This window comes from Oryctolagus cuniculus, chromosome 4, assembly GCF_964237555.1.
Source record: "Oryctolagus cuniculus chromosome 4, mOryCun1.1, whole genome shotgun sequence".
Classification (NCBI taxonomy): domain Eukaryota; kingdom Metazoa; phylum Chordata; class Mammalia; order Lagomorpha; family Leporidae; genus Oryctolagus; species Oryctolagus cuniculus.
In genome coordinates this window covers 3,979,646-4,002,575 of record NC_091435.1, presented here as the reverse complement: position 1 = coordinate 4,002,575, position 22,930 = coordinate 3,979,646, and the positions used below count along the sequence as shown (strand labels likewise).

The window sequence follows — 22,930 nt, the reverse complement described above, 5'->3', positions numbered from 1 at the left end:
GATGCCTACTGAGGAATCAGGGTGATGGCGTTTCGCCTCTGAGTTTTGAAGACTCAGCTGGAGCTCCCTCCTGGTGTTTGCTCACAAGTGTCCGGGAGATCGTCTCCCCGCCCCCCTGTGCTGCGTGACATCAGCTGTGCATCCCTTCCGCCTAACCCCGGTCACCCTCCCATTGTCCAACCTGGCTCTGTCCCCAGTCCCTCAGCCTCCAGGAATCCCCATTCTCTGTTCAGATTGAGGGTTTTTTTTTTTTTCTTTAGCTTCCAGATCTGAAAGATAACATGGTATTTTTCTGTGTCTGGCATCTTTTTTTTTTTTTTTAAGATTTTATTTATTTGAGAGCAAGCATTAGACACAGAGAGAGAGACAGACAGAGGTCTTCTACCCACTGATTCACTCCCCAAATAACCACAATGACCAGAGCTGGGCTGATCCAAAGCCAGGAGCTAGGAGCTCCTTCTGGGTCTCCCATGCAGGTGCAGGGGCCCAAGGACATGGACCATCTTCCACTGCTTTCCCAGGCCACAGCTGGGAGCTGGATCAGAAGTGGAGCAGCCGGGACTTGAACTGACGCCCATAGGGGATGCCTGCGCCATAGGTGGAGGCTTAGCCTGCCAGGCCACAGAGCAGCCCCTGGCTTGTTTCTTTTAACATGAGGTCCTCCGCTCCCACCCACGTTGCTGCAAGTGCCAGGATTCCGTTCTTGTCGCGGCTGACAAAGCTCCCATTGTGGGTATCTGACGACATGTTCTGTATCCCTCTGATGACGGATGGGTTAATTCCGTATCTTGGACTTGATGACACATCAAGTGCTGTTGAATGCTTTCTTTCAGGCCTGTTATCAGTTACCAAATATTAGCCAGAAAGTGGATACTGGGTTTCCTGAGCGGTAGTTAGCATGGACCAGTAAACACGCCCTCGATAAGTCTGAGTCACACGATTCCTTCCCACATGACGCTGGAAGTCGCCTGCCCTACAGGAACACAGGACCTCGGGGACGCTGTTTCTCACCAGTTAAAGCCAAACGAGGGAAGAAGAAAAGTCGTAGACAAACTGTGTGTAGGTTCCCTCAAAGCTGTCCTCATTATGAAATAACTAATACCTAATCATGCCTTATGATGTTAATCCTAGAGAATTAAGCCTATTTTTCTGTAGAATTCCTCTGGAGGACTGGTGTGGGTGTGGCTTCAGGGTGTTAGTCTGCGAGCCAGTTGGGGGGGGGTGGTGGGCGGAGCTTCAGAGAAGGCTGCGGGGGGGGGGGTCTTGCGATTTCCCAGTGGGCTCGCGGACGTGGTTCAGTGGGAGGACCGGGCACTTCTGATCCTGGGCTAAGCCAGCAAGGAGGAGGCAAATCCTAGACCGAGTGTGGGATCAGATGGCTGGAGAAGAGTGGAGAGAACCCATGTATGGGACGGCAGCTGGGAGAGTGGCACCTGGCAAAGTGTAATTCCCCAAGGACCAGAAAAAATTGGGGGTACATTGGGTTTGGAGTCGGGAACAGAATGGAACCCCAAGCTCCTGTAGGGAACACACTACGAGAGAAGACTTAAGTGTGCAGTTTCAGAGGGAGCGATGACCGGGATGTGGGAGAGAAAGCAGTCACGCCAGATCCCCCTGCAGCTGACGGGAACGCAGTAGGGCTTCCATGGACAGAGAGCTTTGAACACTCAGTGGGGTCGCAGGGCAGGAGGTGTCGCCGAGCTCGCCCAGCTCCACCCGAGCAGCGCAGAGGGCGGAGGGGAGGGTGTGTGGGGGAGCGCCGGGCGGCACAGCTGTGCAGGGAGAGCGAGACCGCCGCTAACCTTTCCTCCCCAGGTCGTAGTGTCCCCGGGATCCTGCTGGACAGAGCAGGGGAGCCACGCTGGAAGTCTGGTTTGGACACACTGGCCTCTCTGACAAGTGAGGGAACATTCAGGAGGAATGCTGAGACGCGTGCAGTAGAGCTGGGCTCGTAGAGAGCGAATGGCAAAGAGGGTGTTCCACACACCGTCTGGAGTCACATTCCAAAAGTGTTCGCACCAAAATAAGTGTATCCTCTCGTCTACTTTGCCATGAGTTCATGGAGGCAAGCACACTGGGACTCCTTGGGCCTGCCTGGGCTTTCCTCTTTGTCCAGTCAGCGTCCAGGTGTGTGCTAGCTCTCCCTGCCTCGGTGTCACGGAGGGAGGCCCTTCCTGGTGGCTGTCGTTAGGACTGTGCGACCAGGATCCCCACTGCACTGCCCAGGGAGCGTGCGCCACTTCTTTGTAACTCAGGGAATCTAGGAACCAAAGCGGTTTTGCCGCAGTGTCTGTCCCCCGGTGAAACACTGTTGAAGTAGGGGTGGCCGCGGCGACAGCTGTTACTCCGTCCCCTCGGCGCCCCCGAGTGTGGCCCTGGCGTCTCCCAGGCACGTGGCCGTGGGAAATGCTTTAGTAGCGAGCATCGCCATTAGAGCGACGTATTTTTCTGCTTTTCCTCGCGAAGTCTTTGATGGGTCCTCTTCTGTGCATCTCTCGTTGCCGTCTTAAAAATGTATTTAAGGTTTTGGTAGTTAAACATTTGATTTTGCCAGCTGAGGGAATGCACGCTGATGGAGATCTCATTCCCAGCGCAAATTATTTAGCCATTAGGGTAATTGCTTTCCTCGGGCTGCCACCGGAGGAGGCAGCACTTTGATAAATGGAGCGGACACCCTGGCTGCCTTTCTGGTTAAAGTGCTGGTTTTTAATTGTAGGATGTTTTAAGTAACAGTAAGATGTTTCCAGTTACAGAGCAGTGAAGACAGCTGTCCCTCCGCGGCCGCGGCAGTGATTCCAGAGCCCTAGATAGGCAGATCCGCAGAGGTTCCGGTTCCCTGCATAAAATACCGCGACGCTTGAGCTACGCATTGATTCACCCTTGGATGACTTACGACCCCTCATACGATGCAAACAGTTGTTCTACTGTATTGTTAAGGGAACAAGACAAGAAAAGGGTTTGTGGTCGGCGCTGTGGTGTAGCAGGTTGGGCCTCTACCCCCAGCTCCGGCATCCCATATGGTGCTGGTTCAAGTCCCGGCTGCTCCATTTCTGGCCCAGCTCCCTGCTAATGTGTCTGGAAGAGAGCAGCAGATGGCTTGGGCCCCTGCACCCATGTGGGAGACTGAGGAAGCTAGCAGATGGAAGATCTCTCTTTTTCTTCGTCTCTCCCTCCCTCTCTCTCTAACTCTACCTTTCAAATAATAACAATAAATCCTTTTAAAAGAAAAAGACCTGTACATGTCAGTGCAGACACAATTTTTGTTATAGATTCTCCTTCCACAAGTGGGAGAATTCAGATTCCGGGGCCAAGCGTACACATCGTGTGCCTACAGGAAGTCCAGGTGTAACAAATGCTAGCATTGTGTCATCGCTTTCTCAAAAATGTGACATGGGGATAAAAAGCAAGCGTAGCTAAAGGCCCACCCTGGGCTGGACTGCAGCCAGGTGGGTGGAGCCGCCACTGGGATACAGCAAACATCACAGCGCCGGTTCGAGTCCCGGCTGCTCTGCTTCCAATCCAGCTCCCTGCTGACGCACCTGGGAAAACAGCAGAGGACGGCCCAAGTGCTCGGGCTCCTGTCGCCCACTCTGGAGACCCGGATGTGGTTCTTGATCCTGTCTTTAGCCTGGGCCACCCTCGGCTGTTGTGTGTGTTTGTGGAGTGAACCAGCGAGTCAAAGATTTCCCTGTCTCTGTCTCTCCCCCTCCCTCTCTCTGTCTCTCTCTCTCTCTCTCTCTCTGTCTCTGTCTCTCCCCCTCCCTCTCTCTCTCTCTCTCTCTCTCTCTCTAATAAATCAGTCTTGGCAAAATGAATAAATAAAGCCTCACCCATCCCCTTCCCCAGTTACCCCTCATCCTGAAACGGGCAGACGTCCTTCTCCTAACTCCTGTCCGTGTTTAATTTCCCTGAGATGGTGTGAACACCTGTGTTGGTTATCTGTTGCTGTGTAGCCATTCTCCCCTAAACAGCCGCTTGTTGCCTGGGCGGTTCCTCAGGGTTGGCCGTGGAGGAGTGGCAGAGCTGGCTCTGGCCCGGGCCTCAGAGGCCACCACATGGTGGTTGGCGAGAGTCCTCCCTCCCTGGCCGTGTGGACTCAGCACAACCGCCCGAGAATCCGCAAAGCAGGCGATCGGAGAGTGCAGCCGGCACCCACGGCAGAAGCCTCCGTCCACAGCCTCCATTCTGTGGGTCACACAGGGCACCTGCAGCCGTGGGAGAGGGGACTGGGCCGGCCACACACCAGCAAGGAGGGCTCTCGGGTGCCCTGTCCAGCTGCCTTCCCTCTCCTTACCATGGAATGCAGGCAGGGTTACAGAGAGGCAGAGGCAGAGGCAGAGAGAGAGAGAGAGAGAGAGAGAGAGATCTTCCATCCACTGGTTCATTCCCCAACTAGCCACAATGGCCGGAGCTGTCCTGATCTGAAGCCAGGAGCCAGGAGCTTCCTCTGGGTCTCCCACATGGTTGCAGGGGCCCAAGGACTTGGGCCATCTTCTGCTTTCCCAGGCCATAGCAGAGAGCTGGATCAGAAGTGGAGCAGCCGGGACCTGAACTGGCACCCACAGGGGATGCCAGCACTGCAGGAGGCGGCTTTACCCGCTATGTCACAGCGCCGGCTCCCAGAATTGCATTTTCTAAATTTGCACATTGTTCTGAGTACAAGGTCGCTGGTTGTCACTGCACTGTCACATCCCATTGTGCAAACAGTTCCGGACTAGGTACCCAGTCTGTGTTGATGGACTTTGGGGTACTTTCTGATGTTTGCAGTTCGAAACATTACTGTAATAAAGAGCTCTATGTCATGACTGGAATCTTCTAGAACTGCAGTTTCTAAATGATTTGGCGACTGTCGGGTTTGTCTGCAAAATAGCTGGAGTGCCAGAATTCCACAGGAGTCTCCAGCCCCTCGACCGTTGAGATCTTTGATTTGTTCTGTGCGGTGCCAGTCCCTGTGACATGGAGTGTCGCACTTTAGCTGGCATTATGGGGTGTTGCGCTTGCTCCCTGAGCGTGAGTTTTTCTGTTGCTGTCGCGTGTGCGTTTTTCCACTCTTCGCTGAAGGGTGTGAGTTCTTTGAGAACTGGATTTTCTGGATTCCGTCTTCTGACTGCTCTGATTTCTCCTTTCACCCATGTTGGTGTTTTTAGCTTACATCCTATTTAATGTACTGAAATCAAATCCATCCATTTCCCTCTCATAACCTGGACTCTGTGTCCTACTTAAGAAATTCTCCCATAACCTCATAAAAGAGATTTTTTTTCTTCTGTAGACACCAGGCTTTTTTCTTATCTTTCTCCCAAAATGTGAAGTAGGAATCTAACTTTTTTTTTTTTTTTTTTTTTGACAGAGTGGATAGTGAGAGAGAGAGAGACAGAGAGAAAGGTCTTCCTTTTGCCGTTGGTTCACCCTCCAATGGCCGCCACGGCTGGCGCGCTGCGGCCGGCACACCGCGCTGATCCGATGGCAGGAGCCAGGTGCTTATCCCTGTCTCCCATGGGGTGCAAGGCCCAAGGACTTGGGCCATCCTCCACTGCACTCCCGGGCCACAGCAGAGAGCTGGCCTAGAAGAGGGGCAACTGGGACAGAATCCGGCGCCCCGACTGGGACTAGAACCCGGCGTGCCGGCGCCGCAGGTGGAGGATTAGCCTAGTGAGCCGCGGTGCCGGCCAGAAATCTAACTTTAAAAGGCGACTGTGCCCCAGCAGTGTGCTGAGTTGCTGACGTCCTGCCCTCTGACTTCTCTGATATTTTGTATGAAAACGTTTCGCTCCCAGAGAAGACAGCATCCGCAGCCGTGCGCTGCCAGCCGGGCGGGTCTGGTGACTCCCTGCGCAGCGCTGTGCACCAGACGCGCAGGTGTGCGCATTTCTTGCTGCAGCACCATGAGCTTTCACCCCTCGGGGTTTCACTGTGCATCTCGTAAAAACGTGGACAGTCTCGTGTATAACCGCATATCATCATTACGCCTGAAAAAGCCAGCAACATTTACCTGACATCCTGTGATAGCTAGACCTGTTCCCAGTTCTCCCAATATTGTTGTCTTAGCTGTTCTTTCTTTCTTTTTTTTAAGACATATTTATTTATTTGAAAGAGTTATACAGAGAGAGAAGGAGAGGCGGGGGGGGGGCATCTTCCATCCGCTGGTTCACTCCCCAACTGACCGCAACGGCCAGAGCTTAGTTAATCAGGAGCCCAGGAGCCAGGAGCTGCTTCCGGGTCTCCCACATGGGTGCAGGGGCCCAAGCACTTGGGTTATCTTCCACTGCTTTCCCATGCCATAGCAGAGAGCTGGATCGGAAGTGGAGCAGCCAGGAGTCAAACCGGCACCCATATGGGATGCTGGCACTATAGGCAGCAACTTTACCCGCTATGCCACAGTGCCAGCCCCTAGCTGTTTTTTTCTTTGAAGGTTTGTTTGAAAGGCAGAGTTACAGAGGAAAAGGGAGAGACACAGAGAGATCTACCATCGCTGGTTCCCTCCACAAATGACCACAATGGCCAGGGCTGGGCCAGGCTGCACCCAGGAGCCAGGGACTCCATCGAGGTCTCCCACATGGGTGGTGGGAGTCCTGGCCCCCAGGCACATTTCATTAACGGGGAGCTGGACCAGAAGTGAAGCAACTGGGATTGGAACTGGTGCTTGCGTGGTGGTAGTTTAAACCACTACAGCACAACACCAGCCCCTGTTTTGTTTTTGAAAGGCAAAAACCCAATGCCTTTGTAAAATGGATTGTATTCAGTTTTATCTGAGTGGTTCCTAATGGTATTTCCTGTAAACTTGAACTTGGATCCAGAGGCTGAGACGCAAGTTAGGTATTTCTGCAGAGTCCCCGCTGACTTTAACGGCCTCTGTGTGCTACACCAAGTCCCTGTGTGGGCCTGGGCTGTCTCTGAGCACCCTGCTCTGTCTCCGGGAGCAGCTGTCCATCCCTGGACTACACCGATGGCCCTAATTTCCTGGTGACAACAGGACAGCCTCGACCTGTGTTCTTATTCTTACTGGCCTGGGTGTTTCTGCATTTTCCTTCCGCTTGTCAAGATCCCTGGAAAGCCCTGCTGAGATGTTGATCAGCACTATATCAAATTGATAGATTATAGATGAATTGGTTACAATGTTGTGTCTTTTCCCCATGAATGTCCTAAATTTCATTTGTTTCAGTCTTCTTTTATTTCATATGGCAACGTTTTGTGATTTTTTTTCCAAAAAGCCTTTCACGTAGATGTCTTTTTTATATAAATCTTTTTGTTATTTTAATTTATTTATTTGAGAGGTAGAGTTACAGACAAAGACAGGGAGAGACAGAGAGAGGTCGTCCTTCTGCTGGTTCACTCCCCAAATGGCCACAACGGCCAGGCCGAAGTCAGGAGCCAGGAGCTTCTTCCAGGTCTCCCACGTGGGTGCAGGGTTCCAAGGACTTGGGCCATCTTCTACTGCTTTCCCAGGCCATAGCAGAGGGCTGGATCGGAAGAGGAGCAGCCGGGACTAGAGCTGGCATCCATGTGAGATGCCAACGCCGCAGGTGGAAGCTTAGCGCACTACGCCACAGTGCCGGCCCCACCTACTGATTTTTTCTCTTTTTCCCACAAACGTTTGACGCGCCCCCCGTTCCATGTGGCACCCTGAGCGCGGTGCCTGCCGTAGGTTGGCGGTGTTGCTTTCTGAAGTCTGCATTCGCGGACCCCCAGTCCCTCAGTCCACTGTCAGGAGGGGAACAGCCTCGCCGTTCCTGGTACATTATGCTGGGCCTGCTGTGTAACCCTGTTGGCCGTACGCGTAGGAGCCAGTGGGGAAGTCCACCCGGAGGCCGGGCCGGGAGGGTCAGAGCAGCCGACTCATACGACTGGAGCATTAAATAAATTGCTGAGTCATTAGAACAGGACATAGCAATTTTCTACCCACTGAAAAGCGCACGTTAGCATTTCTTTCATACAAGTCCACGACAGGTAAGCTTCATTTCGCTCCGCCTCTCGAATGCGGAGTTCCATACTTGGCGTCCGGGTGGACCGGGTCCCTCAGCCCATGAAGACGTCAGCTCCTGGTCCTCTGGCCGTGTCCTTGCGGGGCCAGACCCCAGGCGGTCCGGCCGACGTGGCTGTAGGCGTGATCTCCGTGCTCGCTCTGCCTGCATCTGAAGGTTGCGGGGTTCTGAAGTTCACCCCAGGGCACCCGGATGTGGCTGGCTTCTGCACCCTGCTGGAGACCCTCTGCTCCCTGAACGTGACAGTCCCGTCTGTCGTGGTCCATCCGGGGCCATCCTCGGCGCCTGCCTTAGCCACTGTTGGCGCATGCATTCTTCGCATCGTCTCCCGCATCTCCTGGGAGATTAACGTGAGATTTCTCGTATTTCCTGGAGGTCTCTGAACTTCTAGTTCACGTTTGCTTCCTTTATCTTCACTGTAGTCTACATAACTTCTTCAGGTGCATCCGTGCTGCCCGGTGCCCTGCGCGGCTCTGTCCACGCCGCCACTTAATCCAGTCAGTGATTTTCCATTGCACTGACTGTACTTTCCTATTTTCACATCCAGAAATTCCGTTTTGCCCTTTTTCACGTGTACCAGCTTGCTTTTCCATAATGGCCTGTAATAATGTCAGTGTGCCTAGGACTTCCTTTAGTTTATGTGATCGAAATGGCCACATAAAATCCAAAAGGTACAATAAATGGTGCCAACTCCCAGAGAAGCAATCCAGTCATTACCAAAGTGCTTCCTCATTGTTTTTTTTTTTTGTTTTGAGACGCCTGTTCTAGCCCACAGATGTCCTGTCGTTTATTTAAGTGGTTCCTTATTGACAGACACTTACGGTGTTTCCAATCTTGTATTTCTACAACATGCTCGCGACAATAGCCATGGCTGATACCTGCGCATTCACGTGGATGGAATCAAACCTCCACACGAAACGGCTGGCACTCGCGTGGCTGGGCGACAGGGCTGAGCACGCGTGATGCTGATAAATGCTGTCACGTTGCCTTTTGTAGAGGCCACGCCCACTGGGCCTGGCTGTCCCAGCACCCTGCTGGGACTGTGACCGAGCCTCGCCGGCCTGGCCAACATGGCCGCCTCCAGCTTTCAGGAATCTCGCACTTTGCTTGAGCTGCTCTGCTTTCTGGGAGTGAGGTTGAATTTCTGTTCCGACATCTCCAGTCATTCGTGTTTTCTGGAAACGGTCCATTCAGATCCTGTGCCGAGTCTTTGCTGCGTCCAGTACGGCAGGGCGTCAGCTTAGCCCAACGGAGGGACGGCGTCGCCCAGACGAAGGAAGCGGGGAAGATGAGAGATGTGCACGTGGGGCGAGCAGGGACACTGCGTCCACGGCCGGGTGGAGGCCGAGGCCGCGAGGGCCGGTTCCCCAGGTGTTTATCATCCACGGTGACTGATCCGTTCACCGTAAAACGTGCCGTTTCCTGCAGACGGGATTTCCTGCCTGGGGGAGTTTAACCAGTGCAGCCGGGAGCAGTGGGGGCTTCGCTGTTCGCAGGACGCGGGGGTGAAGAGGGCAGTCCCGACGGGCAGGGGTCCCCAGGGGCACGGAGTATTCCCCAGGCAGCGACGGCCCCCTCGCTGTTCCCCGGAGCCCACACGGTTCCTTAGCTGCCCAGCATCGTCCGATGCCCTTAGCTCTGACGTAATGTGGCCGCTCAGCTCTGCGGTGGGCCAGGTGTGCCTTCCACAGACGCAGGCCACACGCTGTTCCCCAGCAAGTGTTCCCGTTGGGTTTAGGTTTCTGCATTGATCTCTAGGAGCTCCTGATGTAATGGAGTGAGCAGTCGTTTGTCTGGAGCAAAACCCTGTGACTTGCATCTCGTAAATTTTTAAAATGTTGCTTATGGTGCATTTTTGTACAAATGCTTACTTTAGTGTATTTAAATATTTCAGTCTTTGGCTCTGACTCTCTTGGGTTTACTGTCACACTTTAAGTGGCAAAAGTAGTTTTTTGGTGATTTAGTCTGATTCTTGTTTGGTTTACCTTGCCTGGGATGTATCCCCACGGTGACCAGCCCACTGTTTCCGCAGCTCGTATTGCATAACCCATCTCTCCTTCCTTAATCGGGGCCGCACAATCATTGCATACCAAGTTCCAGCGAGCGTTTGTGAGGGGCTCATTGATATATCTGGTAGCATTAATCCCCTTTCATTAGTCTTTTTTTAAAAGATGTTATTTATTTACTTGAGACGTAGAGTTACAGACAGTGAGAGGGAGAGGCAGAGAGAAAGGTCTTCTTTTCACAGGTTCACTCCCCAAATGGCTGGAGCTGGGTTGATCCGAAACCAGGAGCCAGGAGCTTCTTCCGCATCTCCCAGCTTGGGCCATCTTCCACTGCCTTCCCAGGCCTAAGCAGAGAGCTGGATCAAAAGTGGAGCAGCCGGGGCCGGCGCCGTGGCTCAATAGGCTAATCCTCCTCCTTGCGGCGCTGGCACACCGGGTTCTAGTCCCGGTCGGGGCGCCGGATTCTGTCCCAGTTGCCCCTCTTCCGGGCCAGCTCTCTGCTGTGACCAGGGAGTGCAGTGGAGGACGGCCCAAGTGCTTGGCCCTGCACCCCATGGGAGACCAGGAGAAGTACCTGGCTCCTGCCATCGGATCAGCGCGGTGCGCTGGCTGCAGCATGCCGGCCGTGGCAGCCATTGGAGGGTGAACCAACGGCAAAGGAAGACCTTTCTCTCTGTCTCTCTCTCTCACTGTTCACTCTGCCTGTTAAAAAAAAAAAAAAAAAGTGGAGCAGCCGGGACTTGAACTGGTTCCCCTATGGGATGGCGGCGCTGCAGGCAGAGGATTAACCTACCGTGCCGCAGCGCCCACCCCTCATTAGTCTTTTTGCAAAACGCCCCTGCTCCACTTTCTTTGGTTCCCTTCCCCTGACCTACTTCAGCCTGTGGCTGCTTTCCAAGTCTTCTGGGCCTGGGAGAGAGCGCGTGACCCCTCTGCGCACCGCTGGAGCGCCGTCTCGTGCGGGCTTTCTGTCCCGTGGTTGCCGGGCGCTCACCTTGCTTGTGTCTGCTCGCTGTTTGCCCATCCCACACTTTATCCCGCCTGCATGGTGATTTTTCTGTCGTGAGCGGTCAGTGTGCCTCGCGCTGTGTTCTGCATTTGTTTCTGCCGAGTGCCCTCACTGTGAAACCATTAGGATTTCTTGCCTCCCTGCGTGAATTCGGAGTCCTGCCGAGCTGGAGTTGGGGACCGGGGGACTCCGTTTCTCGCGAGAGATCCTGTCTTGTCCTCTCTCAGTCCTGGGGCAGTCAGGCTCCCTTGCTGGTCGATTTTTCCTGGCTTCCTGCGTCGGTGAGCTGGGCACTCAGAGGACCCTGGCCCCAGCACCCATGCCTTGGTGCTCCTGGCCGAGTCCCCCACCCCACCGGGGCAGAGTGGTCTCAGTGCGATGGCCTGTTTCTGGGGAGAGGGTGGCTCTGAGCTCAGCTGCGTGCTTGTCAATGGTGAGTTAGTTTTGGGTTCATAATTAGTTGTGTTTTTTGGGTGATCCTGAGCTGGGGGGGGGGGGGTCGGGGAGCAGTGGGCGGAGCCCCTTACTCAGCATAACCTTTGCCGAACTCGCGTGGCCAATGCCGTCACTCCCTTCTCAGCCAGGGTCAGAAAGGTGGTGGGTGGGGAGTGATGTGTATTTTGTTAAAGTCCCGGATGTCTCTCTTACTCTGTCCCTGCCTCTCCTCAACCTGCCCCCAACCCCGGCTGGAAGTCGCCATTGCACTCCCCGAGCAGAGCCAAAGAAGGCGGGGGTCGAGGGTGTGGTCTGGGGCCAGCCCTCCTGGGTCCCTAGCAACGCCTGGGACAGGTGCCGGGGCCGCGCACTTCCCGGCTCCCGTGTGGCGCCCGGGCCGGGTGCTCTGTGGGTAGGAAAATGACAGAATGTTGAAGTCAGCAACTCCTTGTTTTCTGAATGTATCCGAAAGTCCTGAAATGCCACCCGTCCTCTTTTTATAGAAGCAGACATTTAGCACCCAGAGCCGCGTGGCTTCAGCTTGCACAACTTGAGACACATCGTGGACTGTGCCGATCACTTTGCTGTGAATTTGTCTTGCCTCGGGTTTAAAGTAGATCTTCTGGTAGGGCTCATGTTTAAAAATAGGCGAGCTGGCTGTTCAGAATAGCGTCTCGGGGACACGCCTCCACCACCCGCGGGGCGTATAATCAGCGGTGCCACAGCCCGGCACCCCGAGACCCGCATCCGGCTGCTCTGTCTTCTGTGGCACAGGCCGCCGCGGCCCCGGTGCTCAGTGTTTTTCACGCAGCTGCAGACGGCGCTGGCCCTGGGTCCAGACCCCTGTCCTGTGAGTCCGGAACGTTCTTCTGTGAGTAAGCCATGCCGGCTCAGACAGCATGGCAGCCCAGAGACACGGTCTGGAGGGAGCGTTTGCTTGATTTTGTCTGCTGTGGAGAAATAGACGCGATGGTGATCGTTCATACCCGTGAAATGTCGTCTCTGCCACAGGCACTCATTCTCCACCCAGCTCTGACTTTTGGGGAACAACACAGAGAAAACACACAATTAAAACTATAATGAGTCATTGTTGAAAGAATTAAAAATAGCCATAAACTGGCAGTGCACATGTCCATAGCACTGACCTCACCCCAGGAACAAGATGAAGGCCCAATCCCATGCACTTAGCAGGATCGAAATTGGGTGGTTTTGTTTTTTAAAGATTTTATTTATTTATTTGAGAGGTAGAGTTACAGACAGAGAGAGGGAGAGATGGGGAGGGTATTCCATTCCCTGGTCCACTCCCCAGATGGCTGCAATGACCGGAGCTAGGCTGATCTGAAGCCAAGAGCCAGGTACTTCTTCCAGGTCTCCCACATGGGTGCAGGGTCCAAGCACTTGGGCATCTTCCACTGCTTTCCCAGGCCACAGCAGAGAGCTGGATTGGAAGAGGAGCAGCCGGGACTCAAACAGGCACCCACATGGGATGCCAGTGCTGCAGGTGGGCGCTGAGCCCCCTACGCCACAGCGCCGGCCCCCAGATTTCTTTTTCAACATAAGCCTTAGCATCTGTTACCTTTGGTCTCCTCCCTCCACGACTGTGGCCTGTGGACGCTGTGGATGCCCCCATTGTACAGATGAGCGAGCTGAGGGGCAGGAAGGCACTCGGCCAGGATCACGCGGTCACAGGAGGGAGCCAAGGCCTGAAGGCCGGAAGCCCCGGTCCCTGCCTCCACCCCCGGTGTGTGCCGTGGACTTGCATAAACGAGCCCACAAAGAAGCCAAAGGCTGCCCTGGGAACATAATCGGTGGCGGTGCCATGGCCGTGCTGAGCGCCAGCGGGGCCATGCCTGGGAGGCCTCTCCCGGAGGCGTCTGAAGTCGGCTTTCCTCTGGTTTAAGCTTGGTGGCCCCTAAGCAAACGTGAGAACCTGGTTGTTTCCAGGGAACACCTCAGGCCGCAACAAAGACAAGTGTCTTCCCGCAACGTTACTCGCCACACGCAGCTCTCCGGGTGAGAAGGGCGATTCCTGTGCACCCACCGAGAAACCCAGGTCGTGTTGGTTTCGTGTCGGTTTCGTGTCAGTTTCGTGCTGTTGCCTTTACACACACACCACACAGAGCGGGTCTGATGAAGCGTGTGTGGACTTGAACGTCCGACGCGAAGACCAGCCCGGCACCCCATTCCTGTGGGCCCCGCCTGAAGGAAACCGGCTTTCTTCCTAACCCGAAGGCCGTCACACGCCTGTGTCTTCTTGCACATCATTACCTCACTGCCACATTCTTTTGATTTTTAATCGGCATCGGGTCGACAGTGCATGTTGGAAAAGTACGGTCTGGTCCATTTGTGCTCTGGACACCGTCCCCCAAGCCAGCTGCTGCCCTCCTCTGTGGCTCACTGCTCCTGCCTCCAGCCCCGCACCCCTCCGTACCCCTCCGTACCCCTCTGCAGCCCGGGCGATGCCTGTGTGCCTTCTGTCACCAGCGCCGAGTCCCCACTTGTTGGGATGCACAGCACGTGGCCTTTCTGTTGAGACTTACCCAGGCTGCTTTGTGTGGCAATAGTTCATGTATTTTTTAAGATTTTTATTTATTTGAGGGGTAGAATTACAGAGAGAGAGAGAGGTCTTCCATCCGCTGGTTAACTCCCTAAATGGCCACAATGGCCGTAGCTGGACCGATCCAAAGCCAGGAGCCAGGAGCTTCCTCTGGGTCTCTCACATGGGTGCAGGGGCCCAAGGACTTGGGCATCTTCTGTTGCTTAGCCAGGCCACAGCAGAGAGCTGGATCGGAAGTGGAGCAGCCAGGACTCGAACCGGTGCCCATGTGGGATGCTGGCACTGCAGGCAGAGGATGAACCCGCTACGCCACAGCGGCTGCCCCTGAGGGATGCCCGAGGGTACTGCACAAAATCTGTCACAGCGCTGAGTGGAGAGATGCGTTTGTTCCGCTGGGGAAGGCGTTTCAATCCACGCATCGTTCTTGGGTAACATCCGTGAAGGTTTGAGGACCCCTTGCGCGGCCTGCTGTGGCGGGGGACCGTCCGTCAGCGCGGGGGGCGGCCGCGTGGCTCAGGTGCCCCGTGTCGTGGCGACTTGCCCTCCTCGCTCTGCTGTTGAGCGTGGGATGCCAACTCCTGTGTTGCTGTCGTCTCCCTCATCCGTTGTTGTAGGCAGAGACGCTGTTGTTAGGTGCACAGCGTTTCGGGTGGAGCCCTGGGTGTGAGACGAGTGCTCTGCCCTCGCGAGGCTGGCATCGCTGCCCCCGGGGACACTGTCCGCTCAGTCTCTGTGTCTGACACCCATGCAGTCCCTCTGGGTCCTTCCCGTTAGCACTGCTGTGGGTTTGTGACTTACTCCCCAGGCTCGCCAGGGGCTCACTCCCCAAGGTCATACATGAAGGGCAGTAAGGCCCGGCTGTTGGAAAGTGGTGAGGTTAGGTCAGCTGGCAGTATGGCCCCTGCGACTGAACCCCAGGGCTGCATAAGATGAGGGCCGGGACGCTGTGGTGTAGCAGGTGGTGCTGGTTCAAGTCCCGGCTCCCCACTTCTGATCCAGCTCTCTGACAATGCACCTGGGAAAGCAGTGGAAGATGGCTCAAGGCCTTGGACCCCTGCACCCATGTGGGAGACATGGAAGAAGCTCCTGGCTTTAGACTGGCCACATTCCAGGCATTGTGGCCATTTAGGGAGTGAACCAGCAGATTAAATATTCTCTCTCTCTCTCTCTCTCTGTCTGTGTGTCTCCCTTTCAAATCAATAGATAATTAAAAAAAAAAAAAGATACCTAAGTGCTGGACCTGTGGCCCTACTCCATATCCCCACCTTCCAGCGCTCCCTCCTGCCTTAAAAAAAAAAAATGACGAAGGACAGAGACACAAACAGGCTCTGTGTGTTGCTTTGTGCTGCCTCGAGATTCTTCCAGAAAGTGCCATCGCCAGAGGAGTCCTAGGCCTTGCACCTGCAGACCTGTTAGCTGCCTTGGGTGTTCTGTGATAAGAATGGAAAGCGACTACTACGCGCGTTAATGGGCTGCGTCTTTTTCCATCCCTTCAACATGTTGAAGTCGTTGCCTTGAAAGGATATACGCAGGCCCTGCTTGTTATCTTTTTTTTAAGATTTATTTATTTATTTATTTATTTGAAAGTCAGAGTTACAGAGAGAGAAGGAGAGGCAGAGAGAGAGAGAGAGGTCTTCTATCTGCTGGTTCACTCCCAAATTGGCCACAATGACTGGAACTGTGCCAATCTGAAGCCAGAAGCCAGGAGCTTCCTCTGGGTCTCCCACGTGGGTGCAGGGGCCGAAGGACTTGGGCCATCTTCCACTACTTTCCCAGGCCATAGCAGAGAGCTGGATGGGAAGAGGAGCAGCTGGGACTTGAACCGGTAACCATATGGGATGCCGGCACTGCAGGCGGTGGGTGACTTTACCCGCTATGCCACCGTGCCGGCCCCTGGCCCTACTTATTATCTCACTTAACAACCTCACGACACTTAGACCAAGATCAGCAATCAAAGTCATCAGGCCAGATCCAGACTATGTGGCAGGAATAAAATGCCGACCCCTGGTGCAGACGACTTAGGGTTAAGTCTGCCGTCTCACCGCAGGCAAGGAAGCCTCATCGGGAGACTTGGGACCAGGACTTTGGGATTTTTTTTTTTTTTTTTTTTGACAGGCAGAGTGGACAGTGAGAGAGAGAGACAGACAGACAGACAGAGAGAAAGGTCTTCCTTTTCTGTTGGTTCACCCTCCAATGGCCGCTGCGACTGGCGCGCTGCGACCGGCACACCGCGCAGATCAGAAGCCAGGAGCCAGGTGCCTCTCCTGGTCTCCCATGGGGTGCAGGGCCCAAGCACCTGGCCATCCTCCACTGCACTCCCGGGCCACAGCAGAGAGCTGGCCTGGAAGAGGGGCAACCGGGACAAAACCTGGCGCCCCGACCGGGACTAGAACCTGGTGTGCTGGCGCCGCAGGCGAAGGATTAGCCTAGTGAGCCGTGGCGCCAGCTGGATTTTTTTTTTTTAATTTTGGAATATTTGCATCTAGGTAATGAGGTCTTGTAGATGGAGCCCAAATCTAAATACAAAATCCATCTCTGTTCTGTACACACTTTATGCACCAGGCTGGGGTGGCCCTGTCCAGGTTCGCTTGTCTGGGGTTTGTTTGTTTGTTTGTGAGCCTCCCTTCCACTACGTCACCTCACGTCATGCGTGGCAGTGTCCAGCTGCACCGCCAGGTTGACGCTGAAAACGCTGCGGGTTTGGGATCTCGGGATGTTCACTCCGGGGTGTTCGGCCTGTGTCCTCTGTCTCACCTGTCGCCATCTCCGCTTTGCCTCTTTTCCTGCCTGTTTCGCATCGGGTGTGGCTGGCTCACTGGCCCTGCGTCTTCTCTGGGAGGCTGTCAGTTGCTGTCGGGCTTGCCACAGGCCACCAGCTCCCGTGGTCCGAGAGCCGTGCAGAGCTGGGCCTCTGTCCACACGGCTTACTGACGAGCGTGTTGTAAACCGCCCAAGCGCCGCTTGTTCCGCGTCAGTGGGTCCATTCCCTCTTCCGGTCGCTACGGCTGCCAGGGAAGAGCTGCACGCTGCCTGGCGATCCCCGCTCCTGGTGCGCAGCGCCCGTGCGGCCCCCACGTCCCACCCAGTGTGCTCCTTGCCCCGCCTCCAGGAGCCGCTGCAGTGCGCGTCCACCTGGGAAGAGTTCTGCCGGCTTCCACGGGGCTGCGAACGGCGACCTTCATTTTAGAAAGCTGTGGTTGCTGGGTGCACACCTGTGGCTGCCAGGCGTGGACCTATGTACAGGTGTGGTCCTGTGTACAGGTGTGGTCCTGTGTACAGGTGTGGACCTGTGTACAGGTGTGGACCTGTGGTTACAGGTGTGGTCCTGTGTACAGGTGTGGACCTGTGGTTACAGGTGTGGACCTGTGTACAGGTGTGGTCCTGTGTACAGGTGTGGACCTGTGGTTACAGGTGTGGTCCTGTGTACTGGTGTGGTCCTGTGTACAGGTGTGGTCCTGTGTACAGTGTGGTCCTGTGGTACTGGTGTGGACCTGTGGTACTGGTGTGGTCCTGTGTACAGGTGTGGTCCTGTGGTACAGATGTGGTCCTGTGTACAGGTGTGGTCCTATGGTACAGGTGTGGTCCTGTGGTACAGGTGTGGTCCTGTGTACAGGTGAGGACCTGTGTACAGGTGAGGACCTGTGTACTGGTGTGGTCCCGTGTACAGGTGTGGTCCTGTGTACAGGTGTGGTCCTGTGTACAGGTGTGGTCCTTTGTACAGGTGTGGAGCTGTGGTTACAGGTGTGGTCCTGTGTACAGGTGTAGACCTGTGGTTACAGGTGTGGTCCTGTGCACAGTGTGGTCCTGTGTACAGGTGAGGACCTGTGGTTACAGGTGTGGTCCTGTGGTTACAGGTGTGGTCCTGTGTACAGTGTGGTCCTGTGTACAGGTGAGGACCTGTGGTTACAGGTGTGGAGCTGTGTACAGGTGTGGTCCTGTGTACAGTGTGGTCCTGTGTACAGGTGTGGTCCTGTGGTTACAGGTGTGGACCTGTGTACAGGTGTGGAGCTGTGGTACAGGTGTGGACCTGTGTACAGGTGTGGTCCTGTGTACAGGTGTGGTCCTGTGTACAGTTGTGGTCCTGTGTACAGTTGTGGTCCTGTGTACAGGTGTGGACCTGTGGTTACAGGTGTGGACCTGTGGTTACAGGTGTGGTCCTGTGTACAGGTGTGGACCTGTGGTTACAGGTGTGGACCTGTGGTTACAGGTGTGGTCCTGTGTACAGGTGTGGTCCTGTGTACAGGTGTGGTCCTGTGTACAGGTGTGGACCTGTGGTTACAGGTGTGGTCCTGTGTACAGTGTGGTCCTGTGTACAGGTGTGGTCCTGTGGTTACAGGTGTGGACCTGTGGTACAGATGCGGACCTGTGGTTGCAGGTGCTGACCTGTGGTTACAAGTGTGGACCTGTGGCTGCCGGGGACTTCCCCTACCTCCTGGCTTCATGGATGTCCTCGCTCTGTGGTCTCTCTTGCACGGGTCCCAGTGTGGACTCTGAACGCCTGGTTTCCCTCTCATGTGCACGGCTTCCTCCTGCTTTCTCTCCGCTCCAACGCCCTCTCTTAGGGCTGTGTTTCAGCAGTCGCTGCTGTGTTCCGTGTCGTGTTCCTTGTGCTTGGAGTTCTTAGAACCTCCTGGGTCTGGGCTTCTGGTTCCCCATTAAATCTGGGAAAATGTCAGTTATTGCTTCTTCAAGGAATTTCTCTCTCTCCCCCCTCTTCGCTCCTGAGAGCTCTGATTGTCCCATGTAGTAGCCTGAAATCTCCCCTCCGCTAACTGGTGTGCTGTCTCTATTGTTTGGTCTCTCCTCTCTCTCTCTCTCTCTCTCTCTCTCTCTCGGCATAGTCCCCACCACTATGTCTTCAGGATCTCTGGCCTTTTTTCAGTGTGGTTGTCAGCTTGGTTGTCAGCTGTTACACAGCAGCTTTATGTGCAGAAGTTTTGTTGGGTTCTTCCTCGGGGCTGCTGACCGTGGCCACTCTTCCCTCTTGCTGGTGGAGGAGAGTCAGCACGATGGCTGTCTCCGCTGTCTGCTCTCGCTGTCGTCTGTGTCACTGCCTGCTCGGTGGCGCTTGACTGTGGTTTATTTCCCTTGTGAGTTCTGCTCCACTGCTTTTTTGCACAGGTGGTGCTGTAGCCGGGATGCGTTGCGTCTCTCCAGAGTTCCTATATAGAAGCTGAACCCCAAGGTGATGGCGTTTGGGGACGGGGCCTTGGAGACCCCAAAAGACCCCCTCACCCCTCCCAGTCACGAGGACACGGTGGGAAGACAGCTGCCTGTGAGCCAGGGAGAGACGCTCACCAAGCACAGAATCTTCCGGAGCCTTGAACTTGGCCTCCAGACAAGTGAGCAGTCAGCACTGGCAGCTTGTAAGCGCCCAGCCGCGGCGTCCAGCTGAGCCACCGGGGAGTCGTCCCTGGGACTCCGGCTCTGTGACGCGACCTGGTGGGGCCTGGGCGCTCGTGCTCATCCCGGTGACGGCTGGGTGGGTCAGTGTCGCTCCCCCTCTTCATGGAGGAACGACACAGGACCCTGCGCTGTTCTTTCGTCTGCTCGGCCCTCCCCAGGTTTGCTGCTGGTTCTTCCCGGGTTGGCTACCGACCCTTCCACCTCCGTGGAAGGGCGGTTCCCCCTGCCACTTTCCCCACTTCCGCGGGGGAGCGGCACACCGCCGGCTGGCTCTCTCGGGGGCTGCACAGGTGTTCCTTCAGATAGCTGTTCCCGGTGCATGTTGTCTCTCTCCTCCTTTATAGTCCTCTTCCACCAATCCCAACTCTGCTACCCACACGCCGAGTACGCTGCTCTCCTCCAATCAGGAGCAGGTCCTACAGTTTATTGGTTGAACTGGAGGCAGCTGTGTAGAAGCTGTTTCTCCCTTCTCAGCACCATATTGTGGGAGAGCAGATGCATAGAATAAGTCTTAATTCCAGTAACTTAGTCTAGTCCGGGTTGCTCCCCACAGGTCAGGAACAGCCTGAGGCTTCTGGTCTCACTGGAGTCAGGAGAGGGTTTCGCCTGGGGCTGGTTTTTCCCATAACAGAGACTCTTCTTGGCTCTCTGGTGGATGCCCTGTAAGTTGTTGGGGGCTGGTGGCTGTCCCCTCCTCACTCTGGGACACAGGGTGGACAGGAGCCAGCGGGAGCAGGCAGGACCCTCGCCCTGCGTGAGCTCCAGGTGTTTTCCTTCCACCCTTCCCGGCGCTGCCTCCACCGGTCTTCCCGGTGCTCTGGTGGGAACAGTCATCACTCAGCATCCTCGGGACCCAGCCTGGGTACCAGAATCTGCGGGGCCTCAAGAACCTTCTGGAAAATAGCATTGCAAGGGCACGGAGCCCACGCACCTCCCTGCAGACTTTACGTCAGCTCCAGGAGGCTGATACGCATAGCGCTGGGTTAGCAGCTCTTAGCCTGCATCGTCCGGGTTAATGAGGATGAAAAGGTTGCACCTGTTTGGGCCTCTCGCAGTTTTCTTCTTTCAAGCGCCTTCAGCCATTGGGTCACTCCCCGGATGCAGACCCCGGGGTCCAGAGGCCGCTCCGCTCACAGGAAGGCTCACGGGAGGCCTCGGGATCCCGGAGTCTCTCCCGCGGCAGCTGTGCCCTCTGCGTCACCACCCTGCACGTCGAGCAGTGACTTCCTGGACTTGTCCCCATCTCCTCGGGGACACCACGGCTCTGCCTGAGCCCTGTCCCTGAGGCCGGGGCCCTGGGTTTCCGTCCCAGCTCTCAGGACTGGCGTCTGCCCTTGCCTGGTTTTAGTATCTTGGAGGCATCGTTGCCGTCCGTTTCGTGCAGCACTTGGTTGTTGCCCATGGGAAGGTTGATCTTGGCTGGACACCAGGCCTTCGAGTCGCCCTCAGCTGCCCTGGGCTCTCTGTAGCGGGGCCACCGTTGTCTGCTCCACACGTGTTTCCCCTTCACCATCGTATCGGTTAAAAAGACAGACGACCTCCTGTGGGAAGACATTCACGCGTGGGTAAAGTCTGGGCCATCTCAAAGACGCTTCCTCACCGGTGGGGAAGAGACAGGCAGCGTGGCAGAGGTAGAAACGGCCGGGTGTGGTTGGCACAGGCCCTGTTAGTGACCTGAGCCTGTAGAGAGTGCAGCCCAGGGTGAGGGCCACAGCCCAGGGTGAGGGCCACAGCCCAGGGTGAGGGCCACAGTCCCAGGGTGAGGGCCGCAGTCCCAGGGTGAGGGCTGTAGTCCCAGGGTGAGGGCCACAGCCCAGGGCGAGGGCCACAGCCCAGGGTGAGGGCCGCAGTCCCAGGGTGAGGGTCACAGCCCAGGATGAGGGCCGCAGTCCCAGGGTGAGGGTCACAGCCCAGGATGAGGGCCGCAGTCCCAGGGCGAGGGCCACAGCCCAGGGTGAGGGCCGCAGTCCCAGGGTGAGGGTCACAGCCCAGGGTGAGGGCCGCAGTCCCAGGGTGAGGGTCACAGCCCAGGATGAGGGCCGCAGTCCCAGGGTGAGGGCCACAGCCCAGGGTGAGGGCCGCAGTCCCAGGGTGAGGGCCACAGCCCAGGATTAGGGCCGCAGCCCAGGGTGAGGGCCACAGCCCAGGGTGAGGGCCACAGCCCAGGGTGAGGGCCGCAGTCCCAGGGTGAGGGCCACAGCCCAGGATTAGGGCCGCAGCCCAGGGTGAGGGCCACAGCCCAGGGTGAGGGCCGCAGTCCCAGGGTGAGGGCCGCAGTCCAGGGTGAGGGCCACAGCCCAGGGTGAGGGCCGCAGTCCCAGGGTGAGGGTCGCAGTCCCAGGGTGAGGGCCACAGCCCAGGGTGAGGGCCGCTGCCGGCAGGAAGTGGGCGCCACCGGGGCAGGTGCAGGTGCAGGTGCTGTCCTCCTCTTGGGAGTTTGTCAGGACTTGAAAGTGAGCCTCGCTCGGCCCATGGTTTTCCTCTCAGCAGCTTTCTCGAGACTACGAGCAAAGATCTGGGTAGGAAACAAAGCTGTTTCTCACCCAGCTTTCGACAGTAGGACGCCGCCGGAAGCCGCCTCACTGGCCGCAGATGGGAGATGGGCGAGCTCAGGGGATGTGTCCAGGCCTGTGTGCTTTGGCATCAAAGCAGTGTGGCTGAGCATCGAACGACGTGCAAAGATCGGCGAGTCCTGCGCGCAGTGCAGGCGCAGTGACCAGCCCGGCTGGGACTTTGTGCCGGCTTTGTGGCGTCGACGGAGCGAGCACGGGGCCAGCTTTGCGGCGTCGACGGAGCAAGCACGGGGCCGGCTTTGTGGCATCGAGGAGCAAGCACGGGGCCGGCTTTGTGGCATCGAGGAGCAAGCACGGGGCCGACTTTGTGGCGCCGACGGAGCGAGCACAGGGTCGCTCTCAAGCACTGATTCTGTGCAGCTGGTGAACCGATGAGCGGGTTTTTAGTTGCTTAAAATTTTTCTACCCTACCAGTGTCGCCTGGTAGCCAGAAAGCAGGGTGTTCATAGTCACCCATGGCGTTTGTTAAATACTTCGTGCTGTAGGCCAGGGACGGCTGACCGTCCCCCTTGGGGGCCGGGAACCCGGGCTCTGGGCTCTGCGAGCAGCGGCCTGGGCCGTGTCCCGCCCCTGCCACAGCAGCGCGTGACCGGAGGGATCCGGCTGTGTCCCCGGAAGCCAAGGTTTCCCAGAAGTGGCGGCGGGCGGACTTGGCCCTTGGATCTCGCTTGCTGACCGCGGCGCTGGGCACCTGGGGCTCCAGCTAGGTGAGGGCAGCATCCTGTGTTCCCGGGCGCTGGCAGGCGCTTGCTGGTGGCTGTTTCCTGCCGGAGCTCAGGCTCAACTCCCACACCTGTTCTTGGGGACCAGACCCCCCCGAATGGCAGAGCCACAGAGACCTCCCACTGTGCCCACTTGGCCGCTCTCACTGTGGTTTGCTAAGCCCGCCCGGGGCCGTCAGCGTCCCGGGCTGCAGGTGCACGGCTCACTCCACCGCTCTAGCTTCTTCCCCTCCTGTCTCCCCA

The 22,930-nt window shown here is 56.3% G+C and overlaps 1 protein-coding gene and 1 long non-coding RNA gene across 4 annotated transcripts in view; both read left to right on the top strand.

Moving 5' to 3' along the window:
- The window catches only part of BACE2 (beta-secretase 2), an 85,388-nt gene that overhangs the window by 61,984 nt on the left and 474 nt on the right, over nt 1-22,930 (top strand). The window lies entirely within an intron of this gene.
- On the top strand, nt 1,264-22,925 carry LOC138849474 (uncharacterized). Its single transcript, XR_011388320.1, has 3 exons — nt 1,264-17,229; nt 17,563-19,472; nt 19,946-22,925. It is a non-coding gene; the product is annotated as an uncharacterized lncRNA (long non-coding RNA).